At 47.9% G+C, this 12983-nt stretch overlaps 6 non-coding genes and 2 pseudogenes across 6 annotated transcripts; all 8 read left to right on the forward strand.

Annotated features, from left to right (window-relative positions):
* Positions 1–1168: 1168 nt before the first annotated feature.
* Positions 1169–1372, forward strand: LOC142253040 (U2 spliceosomal RNA; annotated as a pseudogene).
* Positions 1373–3562: 2190 nt separating this feature from the next.
* On the forward strand, positions 3563–3755 carry LOC142253028 (U2 spliceosomal RNA). The gene has a single exon (XR_012726359.1). It is a non-coding gene; the product is annotated as a U2 spliceosomal RNA (small nuclear RNA).
* Positions 3756–5143: 1388 nt separating this feature from the next.
* LOC142252622 (U2 spliceosomal RNA) lies at positions 5144–5334 on the forward strand. Its single transcript, XR_012725991.1, has one exon. It is a non-coding gene; the product is annotated as a U2 spliceosomal RNA (small nuclear RNA).
* A 1388-nt stretch (positions 5335–6722) lies between these two features.
* LOC142252623 (U2 spliceosomal RNA) lies at positions 6723–6913 on the forward strand. Its single transcript, XR_012725992.1, has one exon. It is a non-coding gene; the product is annotated as a U2 spliceosomal RNA (small nuclear RNA).
* A 1388-nt stretch (positions 6914–8301) lies between these two features.
* Positions 8302–8492, forward strand: LOC142252624 (U2 spliceosomal RNA). Its single transcript, XR_012725993.1, has one exon. It is a non-coding gene; the product is annotated as a U2 spliceosomal RNA (small nuclear RNA).
* Positions 8493–9880: 1388 nt separating this feature from the next.
* LOC142252625 (U2 spliceosomal RNA) lies at positions 9881–10071 on the forward strand. Its single transcript, XR_012725994.1, has one exon. It is a non-coding gene; the product is annotated as a U2 spliceosomal RNA (small nuclear RNA).
* A 1388-nt stretch (positions 10072–11459) lies between these two features.
* On the forward strand, positions 11460–11601 carry LOC142253764 (U2 spliceosomal RNA; annotated as a pseudogene).
* A 739-nt stretch (positions 11602–12340) lies between these two features.
* On the forward strand, positions 12341–12536 carry LOC142253280 (U2 spliceosomal RNA). Its single transcript, XR_012726586.1, has one exon. It is a non-coding gene; the product is annotated as a U2 spliceosomal RNA (small nuclear RNA).
* The last annotated feature ends 447 nt before the right edge of the window (positions 12537–12983 follow it).

The raw sequence follows: 12983 nt of genomic DNA on the forward strand, positions 1-12983 counted from the left end.
CGTTTTGTCTGGGGATCCAAGATGGACAGAGTAAAGCGGAGCATCATGTACAAGGATCCTCGCAAGGGTGGGAAGGGCGTACCCGATATCCCCACCCTCCTGCGATCCTCCTTCGTATGTGACTGCGTTCGCCGAACTCTGCGAGTCAAGAGAGGTTCCGCGGGTGGGTCCATGTCTCGCTTCTTCCTGCTCCCCCTTTGGAGACGGTTAGGCTGGGACAAGTGGGACAGCTCCTTCCCCTACAACTGGACGGCGCCATGGTTCTACGGAGACGTGGTTCGGTTTGTGAGGGAACACCAACTGGAGGGACTCAAGCCTGATTTGTGGAAGCCAAAGACTATCCACAAACTCATCAGAGCCAAGGACGAAATGGAGAACATTCCAGGACTTCATCACGACACACTGGAGACTGTTTGGACAAACGTGTCATCGGCTGGATTGACCAACGGGCACAAGGACTTGTCATGGATGGCGATACAGGGCGGACTGCCCGTCCGGTCATTCATGCACGCCCGGAACCTGTGCAAAACCCGGTACTGCCCAAGGTGCCCCTTCGTGGAGGAAACATCGCTGCACGCCTTTTGGGACTGCCGTTTCGCACAGCGCCTGTTGGTTGCCCTGGAGGATGACCTGAGGAACTCCGTCCCCAGAGGGAGCCTATCGTACCATTCCGTACTTTATGGACTCTTCCCTGGGACTCACACCGTTGGAGCCATCCAGGAGGCTTGGCGCCTTATGAACTGCTTTAAGGACGCTATTTGGGTCGCCAGGAACCGGCTCATCTTGAAGAGGGAGAGGATGTCTATCCAGGATTGCCGCAGGCTGATCCACAGCCTGCTCAGAGACTATTCCATCATGGACAGTCCGGACGACAGCGCCGAGGAGGAGGTTTAGACCTCTTCCATGCCCCCTCCCTCCTTTTCCCGTTATGTGCATCTTTCAATAAAGCTTCGGGCCTGTGACTTCCCCACCCTATCCCCCTTTTCCCCTACCCCCATCCCCCAATCGCCGGTTCGTCGTTATTTATTGTCTAACTTTTTCTTTCAGCTTGAGTGTTATGGATAAGCATAGGAGCGTGATGTATAGTTTAGTGCGTCGTACTCTATGGCTATGTAAGAAGGATTGTATATTTCTGTGTGTACGGGGCTGCGGCACTGTACACGGTTTGTTACCTTTTTGTGAGTAGTGCATGATAATAAAGATGCTGTTAAATCAAAAATCTGTTCTTATCAGTTTAATATCTGATACGTCCCCTATCTGGGGACCATATATTAAATGGATTTTTAGAACAGGGAGATGGAAAAAGAGCTTGCTCTGTCCACTCCACGCATTGACCTGGTATTGCAGTACCTCCAGGACCGGTGCACCCCTTCTTAACCCAGTTTCCAAAAGCAGAACTCAATTCACCTGATTCATATTAGCCCGGTTTAATGAATTGGAAGAAAGCATACGTCTTCATATGCACCTCAATTTGGCCCATTCACTTTTCACACTTCCTCCTTTTGTTTTTTATCTTTCACACTTTTGACTTTCTTTATTCATCCAAATAGCAAACTCATCACCACTCAACCTGACCAACTCGGCTATGTCCCGTGCTGCAGTTCTCTGTCTTATCTAGATCATTTGCAATTGAATGGAATAGATCCCTTTTGGACAAAGTGGATTCACCTGCTGCTGCAGTGACCACAGGTGTGATAAGATCTAGAATTGGCATCTGGTGCGATCTCTCCGCTTCCACTCCAAAGAAAGTTACCTGTTTATTCCTATCATGCATTGGTTTTTGGGGTTTTCTTTGAGTAATGATGATCTCTTTAGTAGTCTGTTGGCGCCCTCTCCTGGAGGAATAGTTTGCTTGCTCTTGGACATTCTAAAAGGGAGGTCATGATAGACATTGAGCTTCTGAGCTCAATTGGGGACAGTCATGGGTGATGAATGTTTGCAACCTGCTGCAAAGCCTCATACCGCAATATAAGGAACGTCAAATACTAAGAAAGGGCGGCCTATGAAAGAATTACTACTTTCAATAAGTACACTTAAACGGCTAATTGGGAATAGAAAAACTGTAAAAAGCCCTCTGAGAAAGCCCCCCTCTAACCTTTGATAGTAAGTTTTTCTGTAGTCTGCCTGTTGATGTATTTTCCGTTTGAACTGTGCACAACATGAAGAGACGGAACAATGGCGGCTTGTCACAATGCCCCCGCTGACATCACAATAGCGCTGCTGCCTAGAAAACAAGCTGCGCAGCAGAAGTTGTTCTTTGGGTGGGAGGGTGGGCTAGTGTAAGGAGGGGGCAAGCTCTTTTTTTCCCGGGTGGTAGGGGGATGACAAGAGAAGGGATGCGGGTGGTGAGAAGGGTACAGAGGGCAGGGTTTGGGGGCTGGGAAGGAAAGGGAAAAGATTAGGGTTTGGGGATGATGAAAGGGCTTTCTACGGGTAAGGATGGCAAAGGGTGGCAGTGACGGAAAGTCAGGCAACCTGTCCTGTCCGTCTTTTTGTATCGTGAATTGGAAAGACTGCAAGGGGGAGGGGAGTTGCTTGCGCCCTAAAGGAGGAGTTATTCAGATTCATTGCAGTGGGGGGCGGCGGCTGCAAAACGCACCATTCTTCTTGTTTTTGCTCTGCAAAGCAGCCTTTTCAAGGGTTGGCTTGGGTGACAAAATGTCTTCTGTAGGCGTGGGTTTGTCTCCCTCTCGCTCTCTCTCCCTAAGATGTGTCCGGCATAGGCCAGGGTGCCACTCGAGGCCCAAACCAATTCTGGTTATCGCTTCTCGGCCTTTTGGCTAAGATCAAGTGTAGTGTTGTTCGAAGAGGTGGTTTAAGCTCCAGGCCACCTTAGTACAATGATACAATGCACACTGGAAGGTTGCGCTTGCTAGTACTCTGGGTGGATAGTATATTCATCTAGAGGAAAACATGGCCCTACCAGGATCGAGGCTATTAGACTGAGTAAGGGTGGGGGGCTATGGTACAACGTGCCCCAGGACTGACGACCCTGGAGTGAGTCTGAGCTTGCTGGCTTGGGACCCCGGCAAGCCTTGGGCTCTGTAGCACACCGTACCTTGCCTTTTCATACTTTTTGAGCATATTACCCTATCCCGGCCTTCTGGCTAGGAAGGGAAATTTTTATAATCCCGGTCGGAGGTCTGGTCAGCTTTGGGCTGAGAAACTAACACCCGGTTGGAGGTCCGGGTCAGCTTCGGCTGAGAAACCAACACCCGGTTGGAGGTCTGGGTCAGCTTCGGCTGAGAAACCAACACCCGGTTGGAGGTCCGGTTAGCCTTGGGCTGAGAAACCAACACCGGTTGACGGTCCGGGCAGTTTCGGCTGCGAAACCAACAACTAGTAGCTCTCTACTCCACTTGGGTAAGATGCCTGGGTGGACGCTGGGAGCAACGACAAGGCTCAACCAGGCTTCGGCTTGGGGGAGCACCGAAGATCCCTGACCCTTGCTGTGGCCTTCTGGCTCGGAGGGACGGGGTTGATTTTTGGGGACCCTCTCCTCACGGTGGGGTCCACACGAATCCTAGCCTTTGCACTGTTTTTGGTGTGACTTCGGTCATGCATTTTTTGTGGTGCTTTGGAAAGCTTCATTAAATCAAAAATCTGTTCTTATCAGTTTAATATCTGATACGTCCCCTATCTGGGGACCATATATTAAATGGATTTTTAGAACAGGGAGATGGAAAAAGAGCTTGCTCTGTCCACTCCACGCATTGACCTGGTATTGCAGTACCTCCAGGACCGGTGCACCCCTTCTTAACCCAGTTTCCAAAAGCAGAACTCAATTCACCTGATTCATATTAGCCCGGTTTAATGAATTGGAAGAAAGCATACGTCTTCATATGCACCTCAATTTGGCCCATTCACTTTTCACACTTCCTCCTTTTGTTTTTTATCTTTCACACTTTTGACTTTCTTTATTCATCCAAATAGCAAACTCATCACCACTCAACCTGACCAACTCGGCTATGTCCCGTGCTGCAGTTCTCTGTCTTATCTAGATCATTTGCAATTGAATGGAATAGATCCCTTTTGGACAAAGTGGATTCACCTGCTGCTGCAGTGACCACAGGTGTGATAAGATCTAGAATTGGCATCTGGTGCGATCTCTCCGCTTCCACTCCAAAGAAAGTTACCTGTTTATTCCTATCATGCATTGGTTTTTGGGGTTTTCTTTGAGTAATGATGATCTCTTTAGTAGTCTGTTGGCGCCCTCTCCTGGAGGAATAGTTTGCTTGCTCTTGGACATTCTAAAAGAGAGGTCATGATAGACATTGAGCTTCTGAGCTCAATTGGGGACAGTCATGGGTGATGAATGTTTGCAACCTGCTGCAAAGCCTCATACCGCAATATAAGGAACGTCAAATACTAAGAAAGGGCGGCCTATGAAAGAATTACTACTTTCAATAAGTACACTTAAACGGCTAATTGGGAATAGAAAAACTGTAAAAAGCCCTCTGAGAAAGCCCCCCTCTAACCTTTGATAGTAAGTTTTTCTGTAGTCTGCCTGTTGATGTATTTTCCGTTTGAACTGTGCACAACATGAAGAGACGGAACACTGGCGGCTTGTCACAATGCCCCCGCTGACATCACAATAGCGCTGCTGCCTAGAAAACAAGCTGCGCAGCAGAAGTTGTTCTTTGGGTGGGAGGGTGGGCTAGTGTAAGGAGGGGGCAAGCTCTTTTTTTCCCGGGTGGTAGGGGGATGACAGGAGAAGGGATGCGGGTGGTGAGAAGGGTACAGAGGGCAGGGTTTGGGGGCTGGGAAGGAAAGGGAAAAGATTAGGGTTTGGGGATGATGAAAGGGCTTTCTACGGGTAAGGATGGCAAAGGGTGGCAGTGACGGAAAGTCAGGCAACCTGTCCTGTCCGTCTTTTTGTATCGTGAATTGGAAAGACTGCAAGGGGGAGGGGAGTTGCTTGCGCCCTAAAGGAGGAGTTATTCAGATTCATTGCAGTGGGGGGCGGCGGCTGCAAAACGCACCATTCTTCTTGTTTTTGCTCTGCAAAGCAGCCTTTTCAAGGGTTGGCTTGGGTGACAAAATGTCTTCTGTAGGCGTGGGTTTGTCTCCCTCTCGCTCTCTCTCCCTAAGATGTGTCCGGCATAGGCCAGGGTGCCACTCGAGGCCCAAACCAATTCTGGTTATCGCTTCTCGGCCTTTTGGCTAAGATCAAGTGTAGTATCTGTTCTTATCAGTTTAATATCTGATACGTCCCCTATCTGGGGACCATATATTAAATGGATTTTTAGAACAGGGAGATGGAAAAAGAGCTTGCTCTGTCCACTCCACGCATTGACCTGGTATTGCAGTACCTCCAGGACCGGTGCACCCCTTCTTAACCCAGTTTCCAAAAGCAGAACTCAATTCACCTGATTCATATTAGCCCGGTTTAATGAATTGGAAGAAAGCATACGTCTTCATATGCACCTCAATTTGGCCCATTCACTTTTCACACTTCCTCCTTTTGTTTTTTATCTTTCACACTTTTGACTTTCTTTATTCATCCAAATAGCAAACTCATCACCACTCAACCTGACCAACTCGGCTATGTCCCGTGCTGCAGTTCTCTGTCTTATCTAGATCATTTGCAATTGAATGGAATAGATCCCTTTTGGACAAAGTGGATTCACCTGCTGCTGCAGTGACCACAGGTGTGATAAGATCTAGAATTGGCATCTGGTGCGATCTCTCCGCTTCCACTCCAAAGAAAGTTACCTGTTTATTCCTATCATGCATTGGTTTTTGGGGTTTTCTTTGAGTAATGATGATCTCTTTAGTAGTCTGTTGGCGCCCTCTCCTGGAGGAATAGTTTGCTTGCTCTTGGACATTCTAAAAGAGAGGTCATGATAGACATTGAGCTTCTGAGCTCAATTGGGGACAGTCATGGGTGATGAATGTTTGCAACCTGCTGCAAAGCCTCATACCGCAATATAAGGAACGTCAAATACTAAGAAAGGGCGGCCTATGAAAGAATTACTACTTTCAATAAGTACACTTAAACGGCTAATTGGGAATAGAAAAACTGTAAAAAGCCCTCTGAGAAAGCCCCCCTCTAACCTTTGATAGTAAGTTTTTCTGTAGTCTGCCTGTTGATGTATTTTCCGTTTGAACTGTGCACAACATGAAGAGACGGAACACTGGCGGCTTGTCACAATGCCCCCGCTGACATCACAATAGCGCTGCTGCCTAGAAAACAAGCTGCGCAGCAGAAGTTGTTCTTTGGGTGGGAGGGTGGGCTAGTGTAAGGAGGGGGCAAGCTCTTTTTTTCCCGGGTGGTAGGGGGATGACAGGAGAAGGGATGCGGGTGGTGAGAAGGGTACAGAGGGCAGGGTTTGGGGGCTGGGAAGGAAAGGGAAAAGATTAGGGTTTGGGGATGATGAAAGGGCTTTCTACGGGTAAGGATGGCAAAGGGTGGCAGTGACGGAAAGTCAGGCAACCTGTCCTGTCCGTCTTTTTGTATCGTGAATTGGAAAGACTGCAAGGGGGAGGGGAGTTGCTTGCGCCCTAAAGGAGGAGTTATTCAGATTCATTGCAGTGGGGGGCGGCGGCTGCAAAACGCACCATTCTTCTTGTTTTTGCTCTGCAAAGCAGCCTTTTCAAGGGTTGGCTTGGGTGACAAAATGTCTTCTGTAGGCGTGGGTTTGTCTCCCTCTCGCTCTCTCTCCCTAAGATGTGTCCGGCATAGGCCAGGGTGCCACTCGAGGCCCAAACCAATTCTGGTTATCGCTTCTCGGCCTTTTGGCTAAGATCAAGTGTAGTATCTGTTCTTATCAGTTTAATATCTGATACGTCCCCTATCTGGGGACCATATATTAAATGGATTTTTAGAACAGGGAGATGGAAAAAGAGCTTGCTCTGTCCACTCCACGCATTGACCTGGTATTGCAGTACCTCCAGGACCGGTGCACCCCTTCTTAACCCAGTTTCCAAAAGCAGAACTCAATTCACCTGATTCATATTAGCCCGGTTTAATGAATTGGAAGAAAGCATACGTCTTCATATGCACCTCAATTTGGCCCATTCACTTTTCACACTTCCTCCTTTTGTTTTTTATCTTTCACACTTTTGACTTTCTTTATTCATCCAAATAGCAAACTCATCACCACTCAACCTGACCAACTCGGCTATGTCCCGTGCTGCAGTTCTCTGTCTTATCTAGATCATTTGCAATTGAATGGAATAGATCCCTTTTGGACAAAGTGGATTCACCTGCTGCTGCAGTGACCACAGGTGTGATAAGATCTAGAATTGGCATCTGGTGCGATCTCTCCGCTTCCACTCCAAAGAAAGTTACCTGTTTATTCCTATCATGCATTGGTTTTTGGGGTTTTCTTTGAGTAATGATGATCTCTTTAGTAGTCTGTTGGCGCCCTCTCCTGGAGGAATAGTTTGCTTGCTCTTGGACATTCTAAAAGAGAGGTCATGATAGACATTGAGCTTCTGAGCTCAATTGGGGACAGTCATGGGTGATGAATGTTTGCAACCTGCTGCAAAGCCTCATACCGCAATATAAGGAACGTCAAATACTAAGAAAGGGCGGCCTATGAAAGAATTACTACTTTCAATAAGTACACTTAAACGGCTAATTGGGAATAGAAAAACTGTAAAAAGCCCTCTGAGAAAGCCCCCCTCTAACCTTTGATAGTAAGTTTTTCTGTAGTCTGCCTGTTGATGTATTTTCCGTTTGAACTGTGCACAACATGAAGAGACGGAACAATGGCGGCTTGTCACAATGCCCCCGCTGACATCACAATAGCGCTGCTGCCTAGAAAACAAGCTGCACAGCAGAAGTTGTTCTTTGGGTGGGAGGGTGGGCTAGTGTAAGGAGGGGGCAAGCTCTTTTTTTCCCGGGTGGTAGGGGGATGACAGGAGAAGGGATGCGGGTGGTGAGAAGGGTACAGAGGGCAGGGTTTGGGGGCTGGGAAGGAAAGGGAAAAGATTAGGGTTTGGGGATGATGAAAGGGCTTTCTACGGGTAAGGATGGCAAAGGGTGGCAGTGACGGAAAGTCAGGCAACCTGTCCTGTCCGTCTTTTTGTATCGTGAATTGGAAAGACTGCAAGGGGGAGGGGAGTTGCTTGCGCCCTAAAGGAGGAGTTATTCAGATTCATTGCAGTGGGGGGCGGCGGCTGCAAAACGCACCATTCTTCTTGTTTTTGCTCTGCAAAGCAGCCTTTTCAAGGGTTGGCTTGGGTGACAAAATGTCTTCTGTAGGCGTGGGTTTGTCTCCCTCTCGCTCTCTCTCCCTAAGATGTGTCCGGCATAGGCCAGGGTGCCACTCGAGGCCCAAACCAATTCTGGTTATCGCTTCTCGGCCTTTTGGCTAAGATCAAGTGTAGTATCTGTTCTTATCAGTTTAATATCTGATACGTCCCCTATCTGGGGACCATATATTAAATGGATTTTTAGAACAGGGAGATGGAAAAAGAGCTTGCTCTGTCCACTCCACGCATTGACCTGGTATTGCAGTACCTCCAGGACCGGTGCACCCCTTCTTAACCCAGTTTCCAAAAGCAGAACTCAATTCACCTGATTCATATTAGCCCGGTTTAATGAATTGGAAGAAAGCATACGTCTTCATATGCACCTCAATTTGGCCCATTCACTTTTCACACTTCCTCCTTTTGTTTTTTATCTTTCACACTTTTGACTTTCTTTATTCATCCAAATAGCAAACTCATCACCACTCAACCTGACCAACTCGGCTATGTCCCGTGCTGCAGTTCTCTGTCTTATCTAGATCATTTGCAATTGAATGGAATAGATCCCTTTTGGACAAAGTGGATTCACCTGCTGCTGCAGTGACCACAGGTGTGATAAGATCTAGAATTGGCATCTGGTGCGATCTCTCCGCTTCCACTCCAAAGAAAGTTACCTGTTTATTCCTATCATGCATTGGTTTTTGGGGTTTTCTTTGAGTAATGATGATCTCTTTAGTAGTCTGTTGGCGCCCTCTCCTGGAGGAATAGTTTGCTTGCTCTTGGACATTCTAAAAGAGAGGTCATGATAGACATTGAGCTTCTGAGCTCAATTGGGGACAGTCATGGGTGATGAATGTTTGCAACCTGCTGCAAAGCCTCATACCGCAATATAAGGAACGTCAAATACTAAGAAAGGGCGGCCTATGAAAGAATTACTACTTTCAATAAGTACACTTAAACGGCTAATTGGGAATAGAAAAACTGTAAAAAGCCCTCTGAGAAAGCCCCCCTCTAACCTTTGATAGTAAGTTTTTCTGTAGTCTGCCTGTTGATGTATTTTCCGTTTGAACTGTGCACAACATGAAGAGACGGAACACTGGCGGCTTGTCACAATGCCCCCGCTGACATCACAATAGCGCTGCTGCCTAGAAAACAAGCTGCGCAGCAGAAGTTGTTCTTTGGGTGGGAGGGTGGGCTAGTGTAAGGAGGGGGCAAGCTCTTTTTTTCCCGGGTGGTAGGGGGATGACAGGAGAAGGGATGCGGGTGGTGAGAAGGGTACAGAGGGCAGGGTTTGGGGGCTGGGAAGGAAAGGGAAAAGATTAGGGTTTGGGGATGATGAAAGGGCTTTCTACGGGTAAGGATGGCAAAGGGTGGCAGTGACGGAAAGTCAGGCAACCTGTCCTGTCCGTCTTTTTGTATCGTGAATTGGAAAGACTGCAAGGGGGAGGGGAGTTGCTTGCGCCCTAAAGGAGGAGTTATTCAGATTCATTGCAGTGGGGGGCGGCGGCTGCAAAACGCACCATTCTTCTTGTTTTTGCTCTGCAAAGCAGCCTTTTCAAGGGTTGGCTTGGGTGACAAAATGTCTTCTGTAGGCGTGGGTTTGTCTCCCTCTCGCTCTCTCTCCCTAAGATGTGTCCGGCGTAGGCCAGGGTGCCACTCGAGGCCCAAACCAATTCTGGTTATCGCTTCTCGGCCTTTTGGCTAAGATCAAGTGTAGTATCTGTTCTTATCAGTTTAATATCTGATACGTCCCCTATCTGGGGACCATATATTAAATGGATTTTTAGAACAGGGAGATGGAAAAAGAGCTTGCTCTGTCCACTCCACGCATTGACCTGGTATTGCAGTACCTCCAGGACCGGTGCACCCCTTCTTAACTCAGTTTCCAAAAGCAGAACTCAATTCACCTGATTCATATTAGCCCGGTTTAATGAATTGGAAGAAAGCATACGTCTTCATATGCACCTCAATTTGGCCCATTCACTTTTCACACTTCCTCCTTTTGTTTTTTATCTTTCACACTTTTGACTTTCTTTATTCATCCAAATAGCAAACTCATCACCACTCAACCTGACCAACTCGGCTATGTCCCGTGCTGCAGTTCTCTGTCTTATCTAGATCATTTGCAATTGAATGGAATAGATCCCTTTTGGACAAAGTGGATTCACCTGCTGCTGCAGTGACCACAGGTGTGATAAGATCTAGAATTGGTATCTGGTGCGATCTCTCCGCTTCCACTCCAAAGAAAGTTACCTGTTTATTCCTATCATGCATTGGTTTTTGGGGTTTTCTTTGAGTAATGATGATCTCTTTAGTAGTCTGTTGGCGCCCTCTCCTGGAGGAATAGTTTGCTTGCTCTTGGACATTCTAAAAGAGAGGTCATGATAGACATTGAGCTTCTGAGCTCAATTGGGGACAGTCATGGGTGATGAATGTTTGCAACCTGCTGCAAAGCCTCATACCGCAATATAAGGAACGTCAAATACTAAGAAAGGGCGGCCTATGAAAGAATTACTACTTTCAATAAGTACACTTAAACGGCTAATTGGGAATAGAAAAACTGTAAAAAGCCCTCTGAGAAAGCCCCCCTCTAACCTTTGATAGTAAGTTTTTCTGTAGTCTGCCTGTTGATGTATTTTCCGTTTGAACTGTGCACAACATGAAGAGACGGAACACTGGCGGCTTGTCACAATGCCCCCGCTGACATCACAATAGCGCTGCTGCCTAGAAAACAAGCTGCGCAGCAGAAGTTGTTCTTTGGGTGGGAGGGTGGGCTAGTGTAAGGAGGGGGCAAGCTCTTTTTTTCCCGGGTGGTAGGGGGATGACAGGAGAAGGGATGCGGGTGGTGAGAAGGGTACAGAGGGCAGGGTTTGGGGGCTGGGAAGGAAAGGGAAAAGATTAGGGTTTGGGGATGATGAAAGGGCTTTCTACGGGTAAGGATGGCAAAGGGTGGCAGTGACGGAAAGTCAGGCAACCTGTCCTGTCCGTCTTTTTGTATCGTGAATTGGAAAGACTGCAAGGGGGAGGGGAGTTGCTTGCGCCCTAAAGGAGGAGTTATTCAGATTCATTGCAGTGGGGGGCGGCGGCTGCAAAACGCACCATTCTTCTTGTTTTTGCTCTGCAAAGCAGCCTTTTCAAGGGTTGGCTTGGGTGACAAAATGTCTTCTGTAGGCGTGGGTTTGTCTCCCTCTCGCTCTCTCTCCCTAAGATGTGTCCGGCATAGGCCAGGGTGCCACTCGAGGCCCAAACCAATTCTGGTTATTGCTTCTCGGCCTTTTGGCTAAGATCAAGTGTAGTATCGTTCGAAAAGGTGGTTTAAGGCTCCGGCCACCTTAGTACAATGATGCAATGCACACTGGAAGGTTGCGCTTGTTAGTACTTTGGGAGGATAGTATATCCATCTAGAGGAAACCATGGCCCTACCAGGATCGAAGCTATTAGACTGAGTAAGTGTGGGGGCTATGGTGCAATGTGCCCCAGGATTGACGACCCTGGAGTGAGTCTGAGCTTGCTGGCTTGGGACCCCGGCGAGCCTTGGGCTCTGTAGCACACCGTACCTTGCCCTTTCATACTTTCTGAGCATATTGCTCTATCCCGGCCTTCTGGCTAGGAAGGGAAATTTTTATAATCATGGTCGGAGGTCCGTTCAGCTTTGGGCTGAGAAACCAACACCCGGTTGGATGTCCGGGACAGCTTTGGCTGAGAAACCAACACCCGGTTGGAGGTCCGGGTCAGCTTCGGCTGAGAAACCAACACCCGGTAGGAGGTCCGGGTCAGCTTCGGCTGAGAAACCAACACCCGGTTGGAGGTCCGGGTCAGCTTCGGCTGAGAAACCAACACCCGGTTGGAGGTCCGGTTAGCCTTGGGCTGAGAAACCAACACCGGTTGACGGTCCGGGCAGTTTCGGCTGCGAAACCAACAACTAGTAGCTCTCTACTCCACTTGGGTAAGATGCCTGGGTGGACGCTGGGAGCAACGACAAGGCTCAACCAGGCTTCGGCTTGGGGGAGCACCGAAGATCCCTGACCCTTGCTGTGGCCTTCTGGCTCGGAGGGACGGGGTTGATTTTTGGGGACCCTCTCCTCACGGAGGGGTCCACACGAATCCTAGCCTTTGCACTGTTTTTGGTGTGACTTCGGTCATGCATTTTTTGCGGTGCTTTGGAAAGCTTCATTAAATCAAAATCTGTTCTTATCAGTTTAATATCTGATACGTCCCCTATCTGGGGACCATATATTAAATGGATTTTTAGAACAGGGAGATGGAAAAAGAGCTTGCTCTGTCCACTCCACGCATTGACCTGGTATTGCAGTAACTCCAGGACCGGTGCACCCCTTCTTAACCCAGTTTCCAAAAGCAGAACTCAATTCACCTGATTCATATTAGCCCGGTTTAATGAATTGGAAGAAAGCATACGTCTTCATATGCACCTCAATTTGGCCCATTCACTTTTCACACTTCCTCCTTTTGTTTTTTATCTTTCACACTTTTGACTTTCTTTATTCATCCAAATAGCAAACTCATCACCACTCAACCTGACCAACTCGGCTATGTCCCGTGCTGCAGTTCTCTGTCTTATCTAGATCATTTGCAATTGAATGGAATAGATCCCTTTTGGACAAAGTGGATTCACCTGCTGCTGCAGTGACCACAGGTGTGATAAGATCTAGAATTGGCATCTGGTGCGATCTCTCCGCTTCCACTCCAAAGAAAGTTACCTGTTTATTCCTATCATGCATTGGTTTTTGGGGTTTTCTTTGAGTAATGATGATCTCTTTAGTAGT

Source organism: Anomaloglossus baeobatrachus, chromosome 9, assembly GCF_048569485.1.
Source record: "Anomaloglossus baeobatrachus isolate aAnoBae1 chromosome 9, aAnoBae1.hap1, whole genome shotgun sequence".
NCBI lineage: Eukaryota > Metazoa > Chordata > Amphibia > Anura > Aromobatidae > Anomaloglossus > Anomaloglossus baeobatrachus.